The sequence below is a fragment of the Netta rufina genome, assembly GCF_964035555.1.
Source record: "Netta rufina genome assembly, chromosome: 2".
Classification (NCBI taxonomy): Eukaryota; Metazoa; Chordata; class Aves; order Anseriformes; family Anatidae; genus Netta; species Netta rufina.
The window spans coordinates 63,234,515-63,260,925 of record NC_140124.1 but is presented as its reverse complement, the minus strand read 5'-3'; the positions used below and the strand labels follow the sequence as shown (position 1 = coordinate 63,260,925).

General features: G+C 41.8%; 1 protein-coding gene across 2 annotated transcripts in view; it reads left to right on the top strand.

Moving 5' to 3' along the window:
- The first annotated feature begins 13,947 nt into the window (after window positions 1–13,947).
- Window positions 13,948–26,411, top strand: part of ELMO1 (engulfment and cell motility 1) — a 332,530-nt gene continuing 320,066 nt past the window's right edge. The window contains exons 1-2 of one of the 2 annotated variants that reach the window (XM_084306854.1): window positions 13,948–13,976; window positions 14,274–14,344. The gene's annotated coding sequence lies outside the window, so the exon portion shown is untranslated. Of the gene's footprint in view, window positions 13,977–14,273; window positions 14,345–26,411 lie in introns of those variants that run through there. The other variant, XM_084306855.1, reaches the window with a different exon arrangement.

Below are 26,411 nucleotides of genomic sequence, written 5' to 3'. Positions count from 1 at the left end.
ACATCCAAAAAAATACTCCTTTCTCCCAGTGGAGTGACTCTGGATTTCCAACATAGCAAAACAATACCAAATTCAGCCCATTGTGCTCTGCTTTGTTCTGCTTCTTAGGCACAGAAGAAAACTGTACTAAGTTCTGTCCAAGCAGCAGCCACCAGCTGTGCTACTGTAAAAAGCTGCACCACTGTCAGGACACGTGGTTGGTACTTTGAGGTTTCTCCAGGCAGACATGGAAAAATTAGAAGCAACATTTATGAATGCAGGCCTGCTAATGATGTTACTGTGGCAGTTCCTGTTGAGAATATTAAATGAAAAGGCATTTTCATTAAGATGGAAATTCTGGCCCTGCTGAAATTAGTAGCAAGGTTTTGGTTGGGTTGATTGGAGCCTGGATTCCCTCATCCATATTTTAAAAGCTTTGCTGCTCATTCTCCTGGGGAAAAAAAAGCAAACTTCAGGGGAAAATTAAATTTGCCTTTCCAAGTGATTTGTGCCCCCTCTAGCTAGCAGAAAATCTTAGTGTAGATCCTATTTGTGGGTTATGCTCTTGCCTAAGGAAATAAATGGGAAAAAGAAGAACAGGGCAGAAATCCATTCCTATTGCTTAATAAGCAGTTATGCTTCCAGAGCCAGCAAAGCCAGTTGTCTTAATTGAATGAATAATGTTTTTCCAGTATTTCTGATCTTCTGTAAATTAATTACTAATTGTTTTCAGTAGCATCCATATGTGACAAGCATGATCAGGAGCCTGAGTCAATTATGAGATCACTCTGAGTTTACACCAAATGCAACAAGAGTGAGGGAACAGCTGCCACTAGGTTTTCTCATGTGAGGTGAAAATGTTTTGAAGCTGCTTTATGTCCCCAGGTGAGCAGATGTATAGTGTGAATCCTTCTCCTATGAATCATATTGTTTCTCAATTGTTTCAGTGATAGGCTTTGCAGAATAAATCAAGCTTGCCTAGGCTCCTTTGTCCCCAGTAACCTTGCTAAAAGCTATAGAGCCATTTTCTAGGGGCTTTTAGGATCCCTTTTTTTCAGATCCCAATTTTTTCTTGCCTTTTCCAGAACTCTCCTCAAGGGTATTCTTTCATCTGAGGTCTACTTTCTATCTCTCACAAAGAGAGAACTGTAAATGCAACACCTCAAAAGGAACTAGCCCTGAACTGCTTATCACCTAGGGAAAATGTACTAAAAGGCTCTTGAGAACAAACTGTAGAGAGAAATGGGCAAAAAGTTGATACAGCTGTGCAGGTACTATGAGGATACCGGGTTTTGTAAAAACATATGATTTTCACAAATTCCAGAAATGAACTGCTATGAAAATTATACGTGGTTGCATATTGTACAGTTTAGGTCAATAGTGTGATCTATAATCCTTTCATCCTGAGAAAATACCCCAGAGATTGAGCCAAAAGGCTTGGCTGGGAATAATACAGTTTCTTTGATCCTGTAGAAGCGTACTAGTGTTCTGTTTTTCTTGCAAGTATGTACAACATCCCACATCAGACAGGTCTGTTTAAAATCCATGATTGCAGCAGGCAGCCAAGGACCAGACCCCCACTGGAGAAAACCAATTGAGTGAGGCCTCTTGATTTTAATGGGTGGCTGCAGAGCCATACCACTCCAGCATCCACCTCCCTCATACTAGGATGCAACTAATTACAGCAAGTAATTAGATTTCCTCATCCACACCAGATCCATTCTGTAACCTGGTTTTAGTACTTTGGCAGCAGTAGCCCGTCCGCACCCTCAGAAGCTATGTAGCCCTTTCCCCATAGTGTTTCTATAAAGCAATAGTTCTTCGTATTTTCATTCTTACCATCTGGCTAAGAAAACAAAACACCCCACATGGCTTTAGTTCTAAATTATTTAGAAGGGGAGCAAATAGATTTTTCAACACCTTCAGATTTCACGGAGAGCTCTTTTTCCTTGGAGCGAGTAGAAAACCTGTAGAAAGCATGCTAATAAGTGGACTTTGCAAAAGAATAAAAGTCCAGTAACAGTTTGTTTAGCCCTTCTTGGAGCTGGGGGGAAGGGGAAGGACACACAACACAATGATTTCCAAGAACAAGTGCCTGCCTGCTCTGTGCCAGGCATGCTGTGTTAATTACAGCACAGCTGGCAGCACTCAGGCTCACAAGTGAACTGCAACACACAGGGCATCAAACTGCATGATGCAAACCAGCATGAACACTCCCTTCCCACTTCTCTTGAGATGCCCATGTTTTTGACACATGTTGTAGGCTCCTCATTTTGATATTGTGATTGTATAAAGCTAATCCCTGGGAAAATATATTTGAAGTGCTTCAGCAACTTACTGTTTTCCAAATTACAGTTTGTAATGGGCTTTAGTGACAGATTAAAGGAGAGAAAAAGGACCCTTTTGAATGCACTGAACTCTGGGGTGGTACAACAGAAGAAGAAAGGGCTGTTCTTGCCTGTAGGGAGGGCAGGGAGCAGGTGCCCAAAGCCCTTCTCTTTCCTTGTGGTCCTGGGCTGAGAGGACCTACAGGGAGCTGCATCCCCAGCAAGCCTTGGCTTTGGGCTGAGGGGGATTTCCCACATCATGGGGGAGGTAATTCCTTTTTGTGCTGGCTGCAGGAATAGACCAAGAGGTACTGCCCAAAGCAGTGTAAAAGCAAGCAGCTGCCAGTGGGGTTGGCTGTTTTTTCTCTATATGGAAGAATTTACACTGCAAAATCCAATGGCAGCATGGGGGAGCTCATCGTCACTGAGCATAAAGCTCCTACCAATGCATAGCATGAGCACAAAGCAACATTTTATCAGCTATGTAAAAAACACTAAGTTGGATTTTGTGGTGTGGTGCCTGTGTCTTGTTGTTTTATTGATGAGTGTTGGTGTCAGAACCCAGGAGCTGGTGTAATGGGATGGCAGTAAGTCATGGAAAGGAAGAGCTTGGGAGAAAAAAGAAAGGAAATTGTGTGGCTCTTGTCTAAACATCTCTTTGATGATGAGATAGGTGACAGAAGATGCAAGGGGGGGTAGGGCTAGGGCCACAGAGCTGCTGCTTTTCTGAGATAAAATAAGTCCCCTGCTATCATTTCAAAACCACAAAGTCCTGAACAAATGTGATGACTAAATAAGAGAGAAAGATGACCTGATGACTGATAAAGCAGCAAGATAAACAGTTCAGATAAAGATGGAGAACAAAATAGTGAGAGGAAGTATATTTAGGGAAGTACATCTGAACAAAAGGAAAAACTGGCATGGCTGGGGATAGTGCCACTGAGGCAGTGGGTCATCCTGCTGCAAAAGAATGATGCTCATCTGTCTGGGGGGACTCCTAAGTCAGATTTAATTTCCCACTTTATGAGACTGTAATGCTGCTTTGGAAACTATCTTTTACCCTTTCTCAACAGCGGTTTCAGAGAAAAATCCACAACAGAGGAGAGAAAAAAAACGAAACGTGTTTAAATCACCTCAGTGATGAGACAGATCTTTATAACACTGAGAACCAGCTACAGGGAAGTCAAGCCATAAATACTGTTGAACTAGACCAACTGTAAACAGGCTTACTTCATTCCTTGTGATCCAGAGAGGTTTCTGGGGGTAAACAATACAAGAAGATGGAATGACATTGAGGCATTCACTAGAGGAAAGTTAAGCGTATGAAAAGCATGACACATCAAAGAAGTAGTGACGGAACAGTCAAACAAGGCTGCCATAACAAGCACTGAGAAAAAGATGCAGAGAAAGCTTTTGGCCTAAGTATAGATGAGCAAAGTTTTCTATTCCATCAGCTTGTCTTTTTTTGTTGTTTAACTTTTGTCAGTGCAATTTAGTGATATTCTCTGAATATAACTTCAGTTATACTATTTGAAAATTAATAAAACTGTGTCAAAGCTGACTGCTTTAATACATCTGCCTAATGTAAAAATAATAATAATAATAATATATATATATATATAAAACCTGTGATGTCTGAAGTATTTGACTAACAATACAGGACACATCATGAACTCAGCTAACTGTGTAGAAGATGTAGCTAATAAAACCAGCATCGGGACAAGACACAAAGACCTTATGTAGTAGATCATATCCAGTTGAAATCGTGGCAAAGTGTGTGAGGTTTCTTTTGATGACCATGTTTTTTTTCAAACAAATAATTGCCTGATTTCTCAGTAGGAGCAATAAGAAAGTGGGTAGGTACAGGGGAAATTTCAACCACACAAAAATCCTTAGCCTAGAGAAGCATTTCAGGCTAAGGCTTGAGCAACCACGCCTGCAGCATGACCCGATATTGAACCATGTGGATTTGGGACTGCAATCTGAGAACCTCCCTGTTTTGGCATAGTAATACCTACCTACTACTAAGGAGGATGAGCATTCATGACAAGAAATGAAGAAGTCAGAAAGGTCCAGCTCCTAGCTGAAAGAGCAGCATCAAGACCAACTGCATCTCCAAATAGGTGGCCTGATACAGTAGGGCTGCTTAATTCATGCTTCTCAGAGAAAGCTCCTCATCCTTTCTCTACTAAATTCCTTGCTAGTGCTCCCCATGGAGAGGAGAGAAATCAAAAAGGAGCCAAGATCATGCTCACGTCAGGTCAACTGTCACCCCCCAGATGCCAGGGAGTTCATCCAACACAATGGTAGAATCACAGAATTTCTAGGTTGGAAAAGACCTCAAGATCATCAAGTCCAACCTCTGACCTAACACTAACAAGTCCTCCAGTAAACCAAATCCCTAAGTTCTACATATAAACATCTTTTAAAGACCTCCAGGGATGGTGACTCCACCACTTCCCTGGGCAACCCATTCCAATGCCTAACAACCCTTTTGGTAAAGAAGTTCTTCCTAACATCCAACCTAAAACTTCCCTGGCACAACTTTAGCCCATTCCCCCTCGTCCTGTCACCAGGCATGTGGGAGAACAGACCAACCCCCACCTCGCTACTGCCTCCTTTAAGGTACCTGTAGAGAGCAATAAGGTTGCCCCTGAGCCTCCTTTTCTCCAGGCTGAACAACCCCAGCTCCCTCAGCCACTCCTCATAGGACTTGCTCTCCAGACCCCTCACCAGCTTCGTCACCATTCTCTGGACTCGCTCGAACACCTCGATGTCCTTCTTGTAGCGAGGGGTCCAAAACTGAACACAGTACTCGAGGTGCAGCCTCACCAGGAGCGGGGACTAAGAGCTGTTCTTAACACATGTATACCTAACATATACAGAAGGACAAAAACTGAGGGGGGGGGGGGGGGGGGGGGGAGAAGGGAAGAAAAACAACATGAAAATCAAGTAATCCTAGCATGTTCAAGCTTCCTGTAATTTGGCCAGCCCTAAAGTCCGAGAAGGGGCAAATTTCCCAGAGAAGTTTCCCAGAAAACAGAACTATTGAAAACATGTTGGGGGGGGGGGGATGACTTATTTTATTTATGAGCTTAAAAGAAAAAAAAAAGGAAAAAAAAGATTGTATTCTGCCACTAAGAAACATCTTTGATCTTTGTCGTTTCCTTTAGAAGGTTTATCTCACCCTTTATCAACGAGTGTACTATAATGATGTGATGTTTGTAGGAGTAATCCAGACTTTACAATATTGTCCCTTTGAAAGTGCTGTTTGAGTGGGCAGGCTTGATATGTTTAGCAAATTCAACCTGCAAAGTCCTGCCTGTATTTGTTGCGCTCTTTTCCTCTGTGTTTTTCCATACATCACAGCTGGTATATGAGGCTATATTTCCTGAGAAGAGCATCAGAATTGATAAGCCAATTAACAAAAGCTTGAGAGCAGTCTTCTTGCTGTTCTTGTGCCGCACACATTTTTTTCAGAGGAAGATCACAGCACTGATTTTATCATAAATCATTAGTCATTATTGCTTTCAGTAAAGCCCTCAACAGCTTGCTTTGTGTAGAGTAGTGGAATATTCCACAGGATGACAAAGCAAACATATGTTCAAGGATCTGTGCAAGACGCTAATTGCAGCAGGGCACAAGGACAGGTGTGGAAACACAGTTTAGTAAGCTACTTTCAGTGACATAGAGACGATCCAAATCCCCAAAGGTTTTGTACTTCATTTACTTGTGGGAAGGTATTCCATAATACTATCAGAGACAGGAATGAGATGAGAAAGCAGAACTGGCAGCATTTTATTATATTTTACACTACTGCAAGACAGTGGGGGACTCTGGTTCATCAAGTAGATCAATATTAAACTTTCTACTCTTTGAATGCTCACAGCCAGAACAGAAGATTTGCCATCCTGTTCCTCCATCTGTACCCTGCTTCAAAATGAAAATCGTCTGCACTAGTGGACAGTGAAGAGAGTAAGTGCTTTCACAAAACAAATATTTTCTTTTTAAAGAAAACCTTTAAAATAAAACCATAGCCATCTGTCGTGTTAAAGCAGATATGCTTTTCACCTTCAGAAAGCTTTAGAGACATTGACTAATTGGTCCTTGTGACATAAGAGGACTGATATTTTCCCAGTTTGGAGTGGGAAGTCAGCAGGGGCATCTTGCATCCTGGGGCAGGAATTTAGGCTCCCTGTGAGGCAGGAGAATTGTAATCCTTTTGTAGTAGTCAACAACATTTCCAGGTGGGGGTGTGTGAAGTTAGGCACTTCTAACCCTGCTTACACACTCCTGACAAATGAAAGGCTTGATTTTTTTTCACAACTGCTGCACATCCAGATGCTCCCATTGACTTTATAAATACTAAATGTTCAACTTGAATAGGAGCTGCAGGTGCTCAATCCTTTGAATATTATGCCATTAGAAAGGGTGTGAATTAGAGCTACTCAAGTAAAAGTGTCCACTGATTTGTTAGCTGAACTGGAAAATACTTCCCATGCTCTAAATTTTTTTGAGTTGATCTGAAAAATATTTTATTTTTAATCAAAATGACCTTCTGCTCCCATGCATTTTTCTTTTGTTAATATTTTGTGTTGAATAAAATGTTTCATTTCATTTTATGCATTGCTTTAAAGAACTTCAGTCAGCTTCAGTCTTAAAAGATCATGAGATTTGCTGTTCTGTCATTTAGAAATGCCAGATTAAAAACTCGCACTCTTTAAAAATAAATCATTTTTTGACCTAAAGTATGCATCAAGTTTGATATGAATATATGAACAGTTTTTGTTGACTCAGAACTTCACATTTCACCAAATAAACCACTCTCCTGTCTAACTTCAGGCTTGGGAACTGAACTTGTGACACTCATAGAGCGGTGATTGCTCTGCAATGAAAGCTTTGGATTCACACTCTGATGATGCAGGCTGGGGCACTTCAGGGACTGCAGCCTCCAGCCATCTGCCTTGCCCCTTGGCTGCAGGTTACCAGCTCTGCAGCAAAGATAATTTGCTGTATAAACACATCATCTTACACGTTATTGTAAGTACCAGTTTGCAGTTTTTCTTTAAATGCCAGGCTCTGGACTGAGGCCGCTGGATCATGATCTGACCCATGGAGCCCTACCCAACCTTTGTCCTCCCCTCATCCCTTATCACTGCCATCTGGGAAGAAAACCTGCCCCAAAATCCTCCTCCATCAGGTTATAATATGAGAGTATGTTACCTACATGACCTTTGCCTCAGCTCCTCAAAGTTCCTGTAAATCAATCTGCAGTCCAACAATGACGTGAATCAAACACATTATTTATGGCATTGCAATTTCTCTGAAAAGTCACATACACTGAAGTGGGTTGTTTCAAAAACTGTGGCCCAACTTTTACATACGTTTGTCCAAAATGAACGCTATTTAGGATATCATGCTAAAGAATGCGTGTTCAAGGGTTAGGGTGTTTAGGAGACTGCTTTGTAACTGGCGCTGAAGTATTGTGGATATTTTTGTGATGGACAGTTACTTTCCGCCATGAACACTGCACTTCTCAAGAAATGTGCAAAATAAAGTATGGCAGCAGAACAAAATATTTTATAGGCAAAGTGACTTTCCATAATAATGGAATAATAAACACAGAAGGGGGAAAGGCTAAGTGCAAATGCTGAAATGCATTCACGAGTATATTTGTACTGCATCTGCAGCTGTTGGAATGTCACTTGCTCATGTGAATTTGTTCAGTGAAGCATTTGAAGTCAATCACTGTATTAGGAAAGTGGGCATCCAGCATACAGTGAGCTTATACACTTTATTGCTACTTTGCTGTTAGCAATTACTGTTTATCAATTAATATTATGAAAGGATTAAAGTGGGTGATAGAAAAAACAGTCTGTTATTTGCAACAAGAAAGTCACAAAGCTGTCATAAGACTTGTGAGTGAGTCCTTGGAAGGGTTTACTAGTGCAGCAGTGTTCTTTGTGTTTCAATTTGGGACAGGAGGATTTGGCCTTCACTGATAGTGAACCGTGCTGTGCTGTTGCAGGAGAAGGACGTTGTGTTACTTCTATCAGACTCTCTGTACCTGCTTGTTTTCACTGTCTGTTAAAGTCTGTGTTTAGGAGAAGGACTGGCATTTATCATGAGTTTGTGCAGCATTGAGCTTTCTTGCTAGCTGAAGTCTCTCTAGCCTTTTGCAAAATAAATAACACTGCTGATGCCCAGAAAAGATGGAAGTGTTTTTTAATATTAAAGATCTGTAGTGGTACGTGACATCACTCTTCATCAGTCAGACCTCAACTGTACATACAACACAGCTGCTCAATTGATTAAAATAGGCCGCTTTTATCAAATATTAACCTGTGTAGAATGCAAGGTGACTGAAAATCTGGTGCATGTTAAAGAAGTTTTGCAGCCTGTAGAAAGAGTAAGCAGCCTTTAAGTTTCAGGCCTTTTCACATTTAAGTTTTCTATGGTTTGTGCAATGCCCAGTGATGTTATTACTTACAAATCAAACCAGATGGCAAACTGGGTAAATCACAATGCAGTGAGTTTCTTCACAAGGCTGGTTTTATTAACAATAGCTGTGCTGGAGTTGTGTCAGGAGACCCTAAATGAAATTGGAGCTAAAATCTATGTTATCTACAAAAATACAGAGAAGAAAATATCTGTCTTGGAAAAATTATAGCTTAAACTAACAAGGTCAAAAAATATGGAACAAAAGAAAAGGAAAGAAAGAGAAAGAATATGAAATGCATTCCTGAAGCCACAGTTTTATGGTGGATTAAGGGCTCAGGGTTGAGTCAAAACTCAAGAGTCCCAATTCCCTGACTGCCCAGCTCTATCCTTTCAAAAGGAGGAAAACAAAATGAGTCGAAAAGATATTGATCCTTAAATATGGTTGCAACAAGTAGGAGGTTTCATCATAACATGTTAATCTGATGACAGATGTAAGGAATGTCACTGTGTGGTGGAAAAGAGACATGGCATGCAGCAAACAACTCTGTTCTGTCTTGAAAAAATGATTAGAATTCCTCTTCTGTCTTCTCCAAGGACTTCTTTTAGTGGCTCTCCGTTCAGCAAAATCCTGCCGGGCATCTGAACTCAGAGCTGCGATGGATTCAAGCTCTCTTGCCATCTCTGCTAACCTCTCTTCAGTCACTGTGGCTAAGCCACCAGTGTTAGACATTTACCCTATCAACAGAGAGATTTCTGCTCATTTCCATGAGTGGTGAATTGAGCCCTGGGAACGGAGAGTGAAAACCCCACTTGGTCACTCCTGTTGGTAGCAATGCTGTGGTAAGCTTTTCTCTCTGTTAAATTGCTCTGCCCAGGTTCAGGAGTAACCATGGAGAGAACTGTGCAGGTTCCTTGGTGTTAAAATTGATGTGCAGAACTTCTTATCAAAATCAATGAGAGGACTAGGAATAAATAAATGATAAAGCTAGGAAGTATTACTGCAGTTGTTCCACACTGAAGATTACCTAACTCCCTTGAACTCCTGCTTAAAGTAATAAAAGTGAAGTTTGGCTTGGACCACATTATCAGCAAAATGCCTAGTTTGATTTAAACATTTATAGTTAGGACCAATCTCTGACAGCCACTGGGCAGCTTTAATGAATAACTGCTTTCACTGAGACAGGACAGAAGCTGTGTTTCCATCTGCAGCTTGCTGAGCTTCAGCATTGCATTACTATTTGTCTGGTATTTTTTGTTTTGTTTTGTTTTGTTTTTTAACTTGTCAAACTTTTAGCTCTTCCCAAGTTTTTCTCCTTCAAACAATGTAATGAAATTGCTTCTGGACTTTATTGCTCATGAGCTCCTGAAGAGGTCCTTTATAGGCATGCTAAAGTATAGATCAGCAAGTAAATGACAGTAAAACCAGTTTGTAAAGATGTGTTTTTCTTTGTAGAAGTACAATAGGTTAATGGCATGAACACTCTAAGAGCAATTCTTGACCTCTTCATTTTCCTGCTTTTATCTGCAAAATTTCATAATTGGTGTGATGATTATAAATATTATTTCCTAATTATAACTTTTAGCAATCGATTTTATTGTAAATCTATGTCCAGATGAGATAAAAATGAATGCATAAAAATACCTAAACTATTTGTTAGTGTGGGGTTGTTCACAGGTTAACTGTGTCATTTATGAGATGTATTTACTTCTTCCTTAGGCTGGCTATTCTGCAAATGTTGCCTTTTTTTTTTTTGTATGTATATTGTATAGAAATGTATTTAAAGCAGCAGATTTTCAGCTTGAATAGATATACTAAAACCGACTCATAATAATCCTCATGTCATAGTGACCTTGTTTGAATGCCCTTCCCTAGGATGCTCACATTGATGTATACATGAATACAAAATGCATACATATCTATGTCTATTAGCACAAACTGGAAGCTATAATTTAGGGGCCAGACTATGGAGATCTGCAAGCATATTGCGGCACCGAAAAACAAGCCTGGAGTTTCTCATACGGTCCATTTTTATCAGTGTCATTGTTTGTGAATTTAGGTCAGATCTTCAGGACCTATTCAGAAATATCTAATAGGCCTTACATGCACACGTGTGCATGCATATATAAATGTTTTCACTCAACCACAAGAGATAGCTCACACTGTCAAAATAAAGATAAATTTATCTGTGACTTCAAAAAAGTCAAAATGCAACAATATCCCTGTATTTTGTTTCTGTATCCCAACTGGCACCTCTGTGTGGTTTGATGGTTACAAATAAGATTCTGTAGTAATTGTATTATATACAAATAAAATACTGATGTTATGAAGGGCAATTCATAAAGTCCATAAGCACAGTAAATTCCAACCATCTTTGCTAGTGGTTGTAACAAAAGCTATCTTGACTAATCAGTGCCTCAGCAAGGCCTTGGCCAGAAACACTATGACAAAACTCTACTTCTTCAAAAATTGTCAGAGGCTCTTTCATCTCAGGAGCTAAGGTTTTCACTGCAAAAGTGATTAATGGCTCTGATGCTCTCTACAGTTTTGGGATAGTCAAGCTGAGATTTCTCCAGGCCAGGTTTCAACAGGTGATTAGCACCTACTGGAAGATCCTGATACATCCTTGTCAGGTGAGCCATGCAGGACAGGAATTCTTCCTGGAAACATTTTTCTGTTTGTTTGTTTTAGTTTTGTTGTCTTTTTAAGGTCCCAGCTGAAATAGCCATACAAGTTAAAATGCCTAATTCTTGGTGTTTTCTGTTCCTGCGCTCCCTCTTCTGGCTTTCTAGAATTATTTAGTGAACATCTTACACCCACAACATAAGAACAACGCCAGTATGAAAAGCAGCAGTTGTAATGACAACACGTGTTTTGGTGAAAGACACCATGTAAGGCACTACTATTACATAAATGAGGAAATGCCCATAGCAGCCAAGGTCTTCTGTACGTATGCATTCCAAGTAAAGTCTTTTGGAGAACAGAAATACTACTACTCCTGGTGCAATACTGTTTATGGATAAACAGGGGGCTTTGCTGGGCTATGCTCTCTGGGTTTCTTCTTTGCTCTTTCTCACAAATGTTGCAACTGAACAGTGTTCTTAAATTTGTCCCCAGAAACTGGTAGATTTTTTTTTTTCATTTTTTTTTCTTTTAAATTGGATAACAATAGCATTGTAAATAAAAAAAAAAAATCTCCCGCCCCTTTTAAAAATACAACTATTGTGGTAGTATACAGCTGAAATCAATTTTAATCATTTTTGTTGCTGAGCCTGAGAGGCAGAAGAGGAAAATCAAAAATGTGGTGTTAAAAATTCTGCGTTTCAAATAGTGTTCATTCTTAATGTTCTTCCAAGCATCATGTATATGTCTACCACCATGTATATGTGTGTTCATCTTCCAAGCCAACCCCCCAAACAAGCATACAGGGAAACTGGCCCTACACTAACAGTGGAAATTGAGGTAAACGAGTCATTCTTGTACATCTCAGTTACATTTACAATGCCCTTTTCTATTTTGTAAACACTTCTTGCTTTTGTTTCACGTACCACAACGCAGGTACATGTACACACAGAAAAAAACAACTCAGTGTTACAAAAATAGTTCAGCTGCCAACTGAACAGCCATTCACCTGGTGCTGCTGTTGTCTTTCTTTCAATAAACTACACAGCCATAAAAAACTCTTGGAATGGTTTGATAAGTGGCTTCATGTAGAAAGAATTATATCTATATGGACCTTGTGCTTTCAATTTTGGAGTTCTACCTTAGTAAAGCAGTGTAATAAGGTGCTTTGAAATGTATATTAAACACAGGAAACAGCAATTCCCAGTGTGAAGTACTCAGTCTAGCTTCTCCATGGCTTTTACCATAGGAGGGAGGCCCAAAACTCAATGGCTTTCAGGAAATGTCTCTTGATTGTGGGGAATTCCTGCTGTGGAGAAGTTTCAGATCTTATGCGGAGCCCTGCATTAGGAAGCCCTGCTTCTAGGCTGTTGAGGTGTGCTGTCAGTCAACACTACATTAGATTAAATACAGTGACATGTGACTCCGGGGAGTCGTGTCACTTTGTGCCTCACACACAAGTATCTGCTCAGCTGCCGTGTGTCACTGACACGGTGCACCTAAGGGGAGACCCAAGGGCTGCTTCTCCTTCTAGAAAGCCCCCAGCCCTTGTGTGGGGTGTAAGAGCCCCCACGAGTGACTGCAGAGCCCTCAGGGCAAAAAGCCACAGGAAAGTCCACTGATGCCCCAGCATGTGGTTTTGTGGTCTGAGGCCTGGGTGTCACAGGAGGGTGGTTTCGTAGAAAATCCCTGGGGACTTCTGACCTGCAGAAAGCCACTCCAAGGCATAGCTCCTTGCAAGATTGGAGCCAGCATTTTGCAGGTTTTGGCCTTCAGGTGCCATGTAATAGTTGACCAACAGTACATTTTGTTCTGGCAGAGGTCAGAAGTCGATGCAGGACAGTAATGCTTCCTGGCTGTGCCATCAGTTCTTGCTGAAGTGAGATGTAAAGAATTTAATGGGTTGTCCTATGATGTGCCACGCATAGTCCACACAGCAGCAGTAGGTCAAGGCGTTGAAAAACCCAACCGCCTGGTGCCTGGGGGAGCTTTTTTCTTGGAGGGGGACTGAGAACCAGAAGCGGGGATGCCCTATTTCCCTGTTTCTCCTCCCCAGCTGCTTTTAGGGCTGGGGATCGGCGGAGCCAGGCCGCTGCCGCCCTCTGCTGGCTGGGGCGGGGGCACTTCTGCCGGTCTTCCGCGGCAGAACCGAGGCCGGTCGGTGGCTGTCGGGGAAGAAACACGGCCATAAAGGGCTAAAAAAGCCCCAAAGCCGCGCTCTGAGGGCGGCGGGGGAGGCTGGAGACCCTCCGCGGGACCTGTGCGGGAGGGGGAGCGGCCGTCACAGGCGGCGGGCAGGGCGGCGGGATAGAGGCGGGGTCGCCCGGTCCCCGCGTGTCCCCCGTCCCGGTCCCCGTCTGTCCCCGTCCCCGTCCCACAGGTGCCGCCGAACCGCGGAGGCCCCCGGGCGGCCTGCACGTCGCGGCCCGGCCGGCAGGAGGAAGGAAGAGGAAGTGAGAGCGGCGGCGGGGAGCCGGCGGCGCCCCGGCATGGGATAGCGCCGGCACTGCGCTCCGGGGACGAGGAGGAGGAGGAGGAAGGAGGAAGGAGGAAGGGGAAGGGGAAGGGGAAGGGGTCTGTCTGGCCCCGCTGCCCGCCGCTGGAGGGAGGTAGGCGGCTGGGGGCTGCCCGGCTCCGTCCCCGTCCCCCCCCCCCTCCCCGGTGCTGGGAGGCGAGGGGCGCGGGGGGGTCGGAGCTGGCAGCAAGTGCGGCCCCAAGGGCTCGCCCCCAGCCCTCCTTCCCCCTCTTTCTTGGGCACTCGGGGGGGTGGTGTCTGGGGGTGGTCCCCCTATCCCGGAGTTTGGGGTGCCGGCGGTGCTGAATGTGGCGAGGCGAGGTGGGCGGCGGATCCCAAGATCTGCAAGGCTTCATCCTGGAGTTTATTCTGAGCCTCTCTTGCCTTGCAGAGGTAACGCAACCGGCTGGCTGGCCCCCGAGCATGGTGTGGAGCAGATAGAGGAGCTCCCGAAAAATTACGGTGAGTGCGCCTCGCCCGACGTGCGGTGGAGGTGGTGGAGGTGGAGGTGGTGGTGGTGGTGGTGCTCACAGGGGAGCACCTCGCAACCTGCCGGAGCTCCGCGTGTGCGACAAGCCCGGCGAGATCCTGCCCAGCGGCAACAGCAGTGCAGGAAGCGTGCCGTGGGTTAATTGCTCCAGTGGAAACATGGTTGCCTGTGAGCTGCCTGTCGTGGTACGTTTACGGTGCAATTTCAGCAAGGGATGTTTTGAAGAGGGTTCGTAAGCAAGTGGTTTTGCTCCTGCTGTTGTCCCTCGGCTGCCTGATTGCCTGCTGTTAAAATATTTATCTTTTAGGAAGAGGGGGAAATTGAGTAAGAACTGTCCGGCGCCCCGTCTTAGCGTCTGAGGACGTTTCCTCCTCTTCCTCTTAGCTCTCTCCTCCTTTGCCCTCAGATGCCCAAACACACGTGTGCCGTCGCATCCTCTGTTATATAATCTCTGTTGCATTTATGGATCATTCATTGTTCCTCCGTTCCATTCTTTCTGTGTCGTTCCTGTACGATTGAGTGACGTATGTGGCATGTTACACAGTGAAGAGAAATGCATTTTCATTTTTGCAAAGTTCTTTCAGATAGAGCTGCAAGCGTGCTCTCTTTGAAGGCTCTCTTTCCTTAATTACCCCTTCCCCCCTCCTGTTTCTGAAGCTGTGTAAGTAGGTGGTAAACATCTAATCTGATGGCCGGTAACTAGATAAGGAAGAGGAAGAGCAGCGGTGTCTGTTTGCTGGCTTAAGTCCCTCCTGCGTGCTTGTCAGGAAAATATCCACAACTCACATTTCACACAGCTGTTGAAAGTCCGGCAGCAGCTTTAAAAACTCGCCATTCAGCAAATAGATTAACATGGCTAAACAGCAGAAGGATGCAAAGCAAGTATAGGAAGCTACTGCTGTCAGTGTAAGTCTGTGGGTCCCAGCGTGTGTATGGGACCACTACGGGGTGTACCTGATGCCCAAGGGAGGTTGCAGAGGGGAAGTTGTTTTCCTTTTCTGTCTTGTAATCAGTCTGAAAGTCACTGTGCTGTCTTCTCTGCAGCTTGCAAATTAGGTGCAAATGTCATTGTCTGATTTTTTATTTTTTATAAAGAAAGGGGGAAAGGATAATGAGGTTTATACCCTTACAGTTGTTTTTTTTTCTTCCTAACATTCTACGCATGCCAGGAAAAACTTAATAGATGTACTATTCAAGTAGCTTTTGAGTGGATAGGAAAAATTCTTCATATCTACTTATTCTGTAACAGTCTTACATGGTCACTGAGAGTATCTGTGATTCAGAAGTCATTATATAAAGAGATACCCTCACACCCTCTGTTCTTAAAAGCTAGTACTTCTGTTTCTCACTGTTGAGATGCAACAGATTGCGTGCACTTTCCTAAGAGAAGTGCTTTTATGCCCTTCACCCTAGTATTAACCTAAAAAAACTTATGTAGAAGTTACACGGCATTATAAAGGTGTAACTGTTGGTGAAACACTGCTGTGTGTGCTGTACTTCCTGACAGCAATACTGTTCTGCAGCAAATTGCAGATCGAGAGTAACGTAGTGCTCCACCCTTCCTTCCGCCCTTTGTTTTTTTTTCTACCTAATAGAAACCCCTTTGATTTTAAGGTTTGGGCCCATAGACTTTTTTTCTCACAGTGTCCAGCCTATGAAGTGATGTTGGATTATGGTCTAATATTTTCCGTGTTGACACACAGACCGTGGAGCTTTCACGTTCACAGATAAGATGTGTGGCTTTCCTATTTTGATGCTTCGGATGGATTTGGCTGGGAGGTTTAATGGCTGTAGATTTAACCGTAACTGGGAAATGTTTCCACTGAGCTCTGCTAGCGCACCTGCATGCTAACAGGCAGTGCCCTCCTGTTCCAGTGGCAGGCTTCTTTTTTGATAGATTGCCAACCACAACTTTTCTAGTTGTGTGACTTTCAGATAAGGATTTGCTTGGGATGTTGAGGCCATCAGGTATAATTTTGATCTTTGCGTCTGACTTTGCTATCACTCTTTTTTTTTTTTTTTTTTGTTAAAGTTTTCTAGAAGTAAATCGTCTGTACAATTTAGCAGTTCTCTTTGTTGTGCTGTGGTGCAAACGTGCAGCATGCCCTTGCATTAAACATCTTTGTAGAAGGTAGTGGGATTTTGAGAACTACAAAACATCATACAGCATACTTAGAGAAGGCAAAAGTAATGTCTCTTCTGGTTTATTTGTCTGTGCAGCTCTGATGAGGTTTAGCAGGCTTTCTTTTCTGCTGCATCCCTGCACTGTTGTGAAGGTCTGGCTTGAAGGAGAATGAGGCAGTCAGGTTTTCCTCCCTGCTCAGTCATTATCCTATTAAAAATTCTCAGATTCTGAAAGGACACTGTTTTATGGTCATGAAGTCAGTGTTGTTTGAACCCCTGTGATTAGGAATTAGAGCAGGACTGATAAGTGGCTTTAGCAACCATCAGGCCATCATTCAGTCATGTCTGTGCTGTATGTTTAAAAGATTTCCCTGCTTTGAATGATTTTTTTTATTATTTTATTTTTTAAAAAAAAAAAGGTTCTTGTATTCGTGGCAGGAGGAACCTGCCAAGTACACGTTGTTAAACTTGTGTCAATTTAACAGAGCAACTGTTTAAGGAATTTCAGATTATTTTCCTTCTACTTGAGTCAGTCACCTTCTTTTCTCCTTTTTTCCTCTCTCCAAATATAACACTGGAAAAGGAGAGAAAGAAACTAAAAGCAATTGGCAGAAGCCAGTGTGTTGGCAGGCATTTGATAGTACGGATCATAAGAGGTGATAATATATGTGACGCTTACCATAAAATAAGCTGTATACTTCTGCTGTTACAGATTGGCATTTAAGAGCTGAATGGGAGAACAATCACAGAAATGCAGAGCTGTCTTTCAGTCCACGTTTTTGCATCAGTATACTTGTGAGGATTTGGTTCTGAGGTGTCACCTTTCATTATTGCAAGTGTCATGAGATGTGAAAAGCAGACCAAAGGGCAGGTCGCAGCCCTTCTGCGAGTTTCCTTGTTTTTTCTGATCACTCTCCGCATTTAAGAGGGTCGTTAACAGGAAGTATGTGCCACAGGGATAGCTAATGAATGCTCTTTCCTTTTCTCTCCCTTTCAGTTCTGACAGAGGTAAACTTCTCTGTTAGCGGCATATACTTAGGCAGGTGCTGCCTATGCGGTACCCATCAGTAGGCTACTACTTTTTCAAGCTGCTGAGTGGAGTGGTTAGTAAAGCACGGGGTTGTGGTTAGGAGCAAGGTGAACTGTGATTCATGTGGCACTTGTTTGCAAGCACTAGGAAATGCATCACTGCTTCTCCTCATGGCGGTTTTCCATGAAAAAAATTGTGAAAACAATTCCATGAAAACAATCTCTTGTTTTGGCTGTGCTAGGCTTGCTTTCAGTGCCTGCTAGGAGAGGAAGTTGGCTGTGGGAGCACGGAAGTGACGGGTGAGCTGTTTCTCTGTTCAGCAGTAAACCATGCTGCCAGGAAGGCTCGAAGCCACTCCTGCTAGGGATGCCCCTAGTGAAGTGTGTTAGCCCATGTGCAAATGAGCTTGCTTTGGTATCTTTCTAGTCAGTGGCCTTTGGAGCTCTTTAGGAAGCTGAACATACTACTTGGAGACCTTATGCAAACGTGGCAAGTGACCTATTCTCACTGCTTTTGAGGACATGAGTATACTTTGCTTACTGATGCTTCTGCTCTGCCCCATTTACAGTAAAATAACACTGAAAAGCTCCACAGCAGCTAGCACAAGGGAGGGAGTGGGAACTATCAGTCAGTGCTGAGGGGAAATATTGCCCCTTTCAGGCTGACTTGATTTAAAGTGTTTGTGAAACAGCACATTCAGTAAAGTGGCTAAAGGGGAAAAAAAAGAAAAAAAAAAAAAAAAAAAAAAGAAAGAATTGTTCGCAAACGGATCTATTACAAAATCATAGCTGTGTATGTTCTTGACTTTTGTTTCTGCTTTCCTTCCTTTTCTTTTTTTCTTAATTTTATTTCTAAAAGTTAAACACTCCTTATCACTTCTTTCTGCATATTTCCCACCCCTACCTTGGTAGTTTATTCTTTTGGTCTTTGACATATTTACTTATCTATCCCAGCTTGCTATTTTCACCAACTTTGTCTTGTCCTTAAATTTTCCCAGATATCCTCAATATTCCTATTCAGTTAACTAATTTTATTTAAAATTTGCAAGAAAAACTGTGGACTGCAATGTCTATCACCTCCAATGTTCTTTCAAAGTCTCTAGCTCCAATTCCCTAATTTATGGAAGCACATGAAGTGTAAAGCTCTATGAAATATCTTGTTGTCAGTAACTAAGTAGTTTTTTAGTAGCTGCATGAATACTAATACTATAAAATTGAATTCTTGTTGAGCTTGCTTCACCTGAAAGGGAGAATGGGTCACTGCTTCTAAGAGAACTTCACATTCTGGAGATGTGATGACTTTAAACTTGCACTCTTTAATAAAGCAGAAAATGCTTGCTTGAAGATGTTCTGATTTCTGAGAGCTTTTTGTAAATTTGAGTATATGTAAGTATGAACAAAATGTTCCATATGGACCTTTTTTCCTTAATGTGCGAAGCTGACAATTTGTAGATCAAACACATTAAACATTTTGACATTAGACAAAAGGAGGGATATGCAAGGTATTTCAGCAGGCACACATAATGTTGTCAGCCTGTTGACCTTCCAGCTTCAGTTAAAATTTTATCTAGTCTCAAGAACCATACATGACTGGTGCTGCTAAACAGTGTTTTCCTTACAGCTTGTTGTCAGCTTGGTGGGAAGAACTGGGGCTCCTAACCTGGTTTGTGAGAAACTTCCAAGAAGTTCAGTCTGTTAGAAACTTCCATGAGGTTGAGCATGTAGCTGTCTCCTTGTGATGATGTACATGCTGAAAGTAAAGTGTATCTTTTGTGTCTTTGCTGACTTGGAGCCTGTATCTGTTGCTTCTGATGTTGACTTGATCTTTCATGTAGTAACAGGATATGCATAAATGTTCTGACAATGGGAGAACGATCGTAGTTTTAAAATAATTTATTTAAAACAGTTTTTGCTGTGTTTTGGAGTGATGGAAAAAAGTTAGTAAAACCGATGTTTTGGTAAACTTCTACAAAATGTGGATGTTTTAACCTGTATTTCGAGGGATATAGAACTATCTTAGCAAACTATATATTTATAGTAAGCACATGAATTCTGATGCTTGCATTTGTAGTCAAAGTGAAAGCATTGCTGACTATTTTTCTTTCTCTTCTGCCAACGTGCATGGATTGTGTACTCCAGTAGAAGTGTCAGGTCTGTGTCGTTCTTGGCTAAGATGCTTCATGTGGATGGTTTAGGCTTTTGTCTGGCCAGACTGGCAACCTGCTGTATAGGCTGTTGAATCTTAATGGAGTAACTGCAGTGGGGGTGACTCTTTAAAATGCTGCTTCATATTTTGTGAGAGAATAATCTGTCAAGGTAGAGCAATGAGGAATTTATAAGTATTCACATAATACCCTCTGGCCAGATAATACAGTTGATTTGTACATTTCTCCTCTAATAATAATAAGAGAAAAATGGTTATGACACAGGTTGGTATAATATGATTTTTACTGTTAGTGCCAATGCATATATTTGTTACATTCCAAAGCAGTCTTTTCCATTGCTTTGCTTTCTGGAATACAATTGCACATTAGTTTTCATAGCAACAGTTGTGGCTTCATCTGGAAATTGAAACCTGGTAAGTGCTGGCTCAGTGCATGGACTTTTGGATAAACTCTTTTGCCAGCTCTGAGCCAAACCAACTAAAAAATAATTTCCTCAAACATAAGTACTGATCTTTACATTTTGGAAAGGATGTACCATTTGGTTGCTGGGCTTTTAAAATGTTGGAACCTGGGCCTTTTTTTAGTTCTCCTCCTTCAAATTTGCTATTTTTTCCCCTTCAACCACCAGGGCACTCAGCTGTTGAAGTAGTACCCCCCATGGTTCAAGTGCATTCCTCCTATCAACCTTTTCACCCCACTTCCCAATATCCCTCTTTGAACATTCTGACATCCCTTCTGTTAACTAAACTCAAACAAAATTCAGGTCTGAATGTGGGGTCTAAGTCTGATCTCTATTTTGTGTAGGTCTATAAGCTCTTCTTCTATAGATACGCATACAAGTTTCTTGTTGCGTTTAATCTTCTTTTCATGAAAAAAAGGAGGGGGGGAGGCAGAAAATCAGAACAAATGAGAGCTTTCGTTGGTCAGCATCAGACAGAACTTTTGGTGGCGGTTAGAGGAGGGGAAAAAAAGACCCAACCAACCAAAAAGCCTACAAAGCTGAAAGAAAATGTGAGGTCTTTCCCGCTTTAGACCACTTAATGTAATTTTAACCATATTTATGGCAAGCAATTAAAGACTTGATAGCTGATGCCTGGTCCAGAAAAGAAGGAGTAAGTATATGAAAAATAGCCCACATCTTGAACAAAAGTACCGGGGTGGTTTGTTTAAAATTGTAGCTTATGCTATAGAAGTAGGTCAGACTTTTATGAGGTCTTTTTTTGTAAAGACTAATTTTCGTATTTTGCATTTAAAGTGATTTTTTTACAGAAGTCCATTTGTGGAAAACAAGGTATACAATTTGGAAAGGGAAAAAATCATAACTTCTGCACTGTGCTGGTCTGAGCCTCTCCATTCTGGCATTCTTGTCTGATGATTTTGACTTAATGAATCGTTTGCATCTGTTCTTCCCTTTGTATAAAATGCTGGCAATTTCGGTCTGATTTGTTGGTTTTGCCTTAGTTTATAACATACACATAACTTTATAATGAGCTTTATAATAAGCAATGACCTAGGCTTTTATTTCTTGACCTACAAAAAATCAGCTATTTTTTCTTCAGCTACCATAGGAAGTTAGCTTATTGGAAAAGTGTGTGTTTGTTTCTAACAAGAGTTGGTGGCATTGCTCTGTGTTGGGATGTTCTGGAAGGCAGAGGTTTTGAAGACTCCATCCCCTGCAGCTTCAAATGAGTCAGAAAGTACTTTATGGTAAAGGGGATGCGTGCAGACAAAGATGGGAAGAAAATAATCTACATAATTTTAAATCCAAGTCGGAAGTTGAAGTTCTGTTTTAAAAGAAATGCATAAGTAAAGGTCTAGGGTTGTTTGTAAACTGGAATTGCAAATTGATTTTCTGGTCCATGTGCCAGAGGGATCAAAGCTTCCACTGTTCGGTGGTAGAGTGTGAATTCAAACTAAAACAGTATGTTTTAAGAATTTCTCTCTGTTTTGAGTTGAATAATCTTATGAATTTAAATACCTCACTCTAGAGATAGCAAGGCTTTTTGACCATGAATTAATATATTTAATGTGGAAATCATATATTAAGGTTGAAAAAAGCACCTGTGTTAGCCTGTAGGCTGCTGTTCTGTAATGGAAAGTATGATGATGTACGGGGGAAGAAAACAGGAGAGCAATTGGTCAAGCTTCTATCACCTAAATCGGCAAATAGAGAGCCACCAAACTAGACTAGAAAAATCAAACCTAAGTCAACCTGCAGATCCTTTGTTTGCAACTAATTGTTCTGACCATGTTCATTGGTCCCCATAAGCCTGACTAAGCGGATAAGCCTTGCTTTCCTGTCTTGGGGCTTTTCTTTCTTGATCCATTGAAATTCAGAGCGGAGGGCCCTCTTTAGAGAATGTCCTGTCCCTAGCTGTCTCCTCTGTAACAAAGAGACTCCAGCTGTGGCGATGTGGATTGAAAAGGGAGGTAGCCTCCCAGGCAAGCAATTTGGAGTCATTTCAGAAAAGAGTCGGTTTAATTCCCATTGGAAATGGGAAACCCAAGTCACTGCAGTTTTCAGAATGTGTGTGTCCTACACCTGAATTCAGGGGGTACTTGCTCCCTGCCTGGGCAGGCCCAGTGTCTTCTGCTACAGCTTCCATTTCTGAGATGTGTGATTGCAATTGATTGCATTATGAGTATTGGCCAAAGGGGAAGAAAATTGTGTGTTTCAAGCATCCCAGTCCAAGTCTGTTGCCATTTCACACGCATACTGAATGAGATGAGAGACACTACTTTAAGAGAATCTATGGGAGAAGAGTATCTTATTAAAAATTAATCTGGATTTGTTGTTTTGACAGAAGTAATTGCCATTGCAAAAGAGTAATTGGTTGTAATTCTACTAGCTTGTGAAAGCTGCAGCAAGATCTAATTGATTGATCTATTGATTATAATCAATAGTAATTATTAAAAGGAACAGGTATGTCTAGTAAGGTCAGCACAGATACTTGATCTTTGCCCGTTTTCTGGAGAAGCTGCAAGTGGCTGCAAAACATGGGTATTCTCTCCATTGGTAACCTGAATCAGTTAGAAAACTTGGACCTTTTTTTGAGGATCTTCACAAAGTTAAGTTAAATATTCAAGGAGCGATAGTAGGCAGAATCCAGACCTGAAGGGATGTGTTTGCAAGCTATTGTCTGAATAAAAGCTGGCAATATGCCCAATATGCCTTTCCTAGGGAAAGCACGGATGGTACGCACCAGCAGTGGGAACTCATGTTCTTTCCTACTGTTTTTCCAAATTGTAACGTGAAGTTACTGCTGCAGCTGTAGTGCCTCAATGAGCTGAATCAGCTTGAACAGTTTATTTCTACCTGTATATTATAAGAATAGATGGAAAATCTCTGCTCAATCTACTGGAAGGTAGAAGAGCCCTTCCTCAGCATCAGGAGGAGCTCAGAACAGCTCCGTCTAGGCCAAACTGTCCAGTATTGAATAAATCTGTGTATTAACTGTAGGTAAAAATTCTGGAACTCTTTTAGTGTATGCTGAAGGCAAGAAGAAAAGCATTGGTTGAATTCTGTTGGAGACACCTGCTATTGTTTGCATTCAGTTTTTAATCAGGTGCTGGCACCAAGCCTCATGAACATGAAGCCAAAGAAAAGGGAGCTTTTTGAAAGGTATTTTGTCAACAGCTGTGGACAAAGTTGGCTTTAAAGTGTTACTGAGCCCCTGACAGAATAAACTCTTGAAGGAAGGGACTCTCTGGAGCCATCTGGATTTATGTCAGGGACCATCAGCTCTGTCTTTACTGAAAAAGAGTTGCTGTTCCAGTGATGCAACTGCACTGTCTCTTGGGTAGCAGTCTATGTGTGTTACTACAGGTTGTTCTAAGGTGAAAATAATGAAGTAGCAGTGTGATGTAATTAAAAAATATATATATTTTCTCTTTCAATAATTTTCTGTTTTGTTTTCATAGTGATTTCGTGTCTGGATACCTAAACTTAAAACTCAAAAATCTTAGTTTGTGCTAAGAGGAAGGAGAAAGCCTTCCTTGAATTTAATGGTAAGTAGATGCAAGCCACTAAAATATCTGTGAAGTTACTTTTTCCTTCCTAAGGTCTAATAGTGACCTTCAACTACATCTGGTCCCATTGATGAATTCAGGAAATTGGTGAAAGTTGAGGGTAATACATGGAGTAATTGCAAAGGCTTTTGCTATTATTTGCAGAATAATTTGTATACTGTAAGGGAAGGAGTCGTTCACTTCTTTCTCACTGGTATGCTACCAAAGCAGAATAACTGTTTAAGAAACAAAGGACTTTTCATGATTTTTGTCTCATTAGAGCAACAATGTATCTGTCTTAGGAAGAGCAGTTTCCACCTTGTTACCCTAGCATATTTGGTTGCTGAAACTTCTGCATAAAATAATGCATCTATCTGCAGTCATTCTTTTAAGCTATTTCTGACAAACCCCGGCATCTTTCTGCAGTTGTCAGTGGCTTGCATTGTGGAGCTGTCAAATGAAGAGCAAGAATACATTGGGGAGAACCCGCAGAAATTGTAGAAGATAAATTCTTATCTTCTCTTGCAAAACCCAAGGCTTGCTCATTTTTGGGCTCTTTGCTGGAGCTGTGCAGCCGGAAGCCTTCCTGGCCTCCAACACTGTCAGCAAAAGGTGCACTTCCTGAAGGAATAGCACTTAGCTCACGGGGGCTGGGGGATGCTAGGGCTGGTAGCAAGAGGCAGAACTTAGTAGAGAAACATCTCAATAATCATGTGTGTTCCCTAAAACTTCTGACAACAGTAAAGGTTAAACAAAGGAGGAGGAAGGAGAAATAAAGCAGAAGGAGAAAGTGTTAGGAAGCCTGACAGGGGCAGGAGAAGGTACTGGCCAGTTTGTTTGGGCAAAGTCTCTTCTGCAGATTAAGCCTGGGAGAGGGAGTTGGTGATCCCTAGTGTTTTAGTTCAGTAATTCAAATGTGATGCAAAATTATGCTAGTCTATTTCTACCTAGACTTGGCCACACAAGCTTAGTCTGTAAGGACTCTGGAAATTGAGCTAGAATATTGCTGAGTTGTAGCATAACTTACTACTGGCTCTGACAAAAGGAAGAGTGATGTCTAATTACACAGTCATCAGGTAAATACTCCTCAGCAACACCTAATTTCTCCTTAAGAGTTAATGTGGGCTTATTTTTATATAATAGATTGTCCAGCCAGGTTTGAAGTCTCTAGCTGGTGACAGGGCAGGACCATAACATGTTCTTTAACAACCTTTGCATCTTCTTGGGGACGATGGCGAAGCCCTGTTGCAGCTCATTACCCTGCAGGTCAGGAGCCATGCGCAATGGCCGTTCTCAGAACTGTAACTGTGCTTTCATTTATTTTTTTCCTTCCTCCTCCCCATCTTTCTGTGTGCTGTTGCAGAGCCTGTCTGAGTCCTCAACAGGCAGCTCTGTGGGCTGTCTACCATAAGTCTGCAGTGGGAGTAAGGAAGGTCTGGAGCTAGGAGGCTCTTGATCATTTAAGGCCAATCCTAGGTTATTGTGGGTTTTTTAAGGTAGGAGTGTGTGTGTGAAGACAGGAAAGATTCTTATTCCCATTAGATTAGGGTGAAACGTCCTTAAGTTTCATTTCTCTCTTTTTGCGTATGTGTCTGTATGTAAATAAGCCTTTTGATTCTGCACAAACCAAGAAATATATGGTCACTCTTTTTTTTTTTTTTTCCCAGTATAAGCATGAATAATGGTGGAGAAAATGAATGCACGGGTCAGATCAGCTGAGTGGGAAGTATTGGTCTTTTGCAGTTATGCTTCTGACAATAGCTACTTTCTAAAGAACTTGGAAAGTTTTTCTGTGAAGATTTTTAATATGTAGGAGACAGATATGGTAATTTGTATTCAAGAAACATTCTTTAAATCAAAACATTTGGCTTTTATATCCACAAGCATGTGCATGGGGGGGTCCTGTTTTAAAGGACTGAGCATCCTTTGTAATTAAGGGATAATGGTGTATTTTCTTGAAAGCTGAAGATGAATTAAATTAAATAGGTGTATATATTGAGAGGAGGATTTCAGAAGTTCTTTTTAGAAGATCTGGAAGAAAAGAAGCAGTGAGTTACTGTTTAGTTGAGAATTTAGATGATTTTGGATTAACCTGGGTTCTTTTCTTATGCTTGCTCCTGAAGAGGAACCGCATTGACTCAGTTACATGCTGTATGCTTGTAAATTTTACCATGGAGGCAAGCTAAACATGGAGAGACAAGAGTAAATGCCTGCATTTATAGCTTGCTGTCTAAACACGACTGGTCTGTGGGGAGTTGCTGATGATCCCTTCTTTGCCACACACGGATTCCTCAGCGCCATGGCCTTGACTGAAGTGAGCAGCTCTGCAACAACTGACTCATCGCTCCTGTTGCACCTGCACAAGCTTTTCTACCTCTTTGAAGTGCTTTAGCATTCATGCGAAGTTACTGAACTGTGATGAATCACAAATATTTTAAGTAATCCTTCTGTCATCCCACTTGGGTCAAGTACACCTTTCCTAAACAATAGCTTGTTTTTCTATCTAATAATACCTTTTATGTTTTCAGTCAGGAAACTAAAAACCTGAGAAACAAAATGGTGTGCTCAAGCTTACTTTAGCAGGCGTTCTGCAGCCCCACTTCTCATTTTCACCTCAGTGCTTAATGATGTGATGAGATTAAAAAGCTCACCAGTCCTGTTAATGCGGTAACGTGGGCAGGCCGTACAGTGTGACACGTGGGGCTTTGGATGC